The sequence below is a fragment of the Lipotes vexillifer genome, unplaced genomic scaffold (genome assembly GCF_000442215.2).
Source record: "Lipotes vexillifer unplaced genomic scaffold, Lipotes_vexillifer_v1.1 scaffold2689, whole genome shotgun sequence".
NCBI lineage: Eukaryota > Metazoa > Chordata > Mammalia > Artiodactyla > Lipotidae > Lipotes > Lipotes vexillifer.
The window spans coordinates 124,966-125,510 of record NW_006791698.1 but is presented as its reverse complement, the minus strand read 5'-3'; positions in this window follow the sequence as shown (position 1 = coordinate 125,510).

Below are 545 nucleotides of genomic sequence, written 5' to 3'. Positions count from 1 at the left end.
CCACTCCGCGGCATGTGGGATTTTCCCGGACCGGGGCACGAACCCGCGTCCCCTGCATCGGGAGGCGGACTCTCAACCACTGCGCCACCAGGGAAGCCCCGCTTGAGTCTTGCAGACGCCTTTCCATTACCCCTCAAAGAGCCTGTGAGCAGGAGGGGTTAAGCTGAGCCTGGCCTGCTGACCGGGCATTTGCCGGATGCTTATTTGGTGGGGGGAGGAGAGAAACATTTTCTATTAATAAAAATTGCATGCCTCTCTCTGTTCAAAATAAGAGATTTATTATGTGCATTTATTATAGGTGATTTTCTGAACCAGAGGGCATCTTGGGAGGCATATTAAAAAGTTAAAAATGTAGATAATAAAAGAAAGCCCTCGTTTGGGGTAAGCAGTGCTACATAATACCTCATTCTGTTTCTGGATCTCAGCTGGCTGGGATTTGCAACCTCACAGTCCTTCCCGTTGGCTGGAGCCCGGTGCAGAAATTCTCAGCAGGGGATGGTCATCCACCGGCAGAGACATGGGTTTCTTTCCACTCCAGGCAGCAT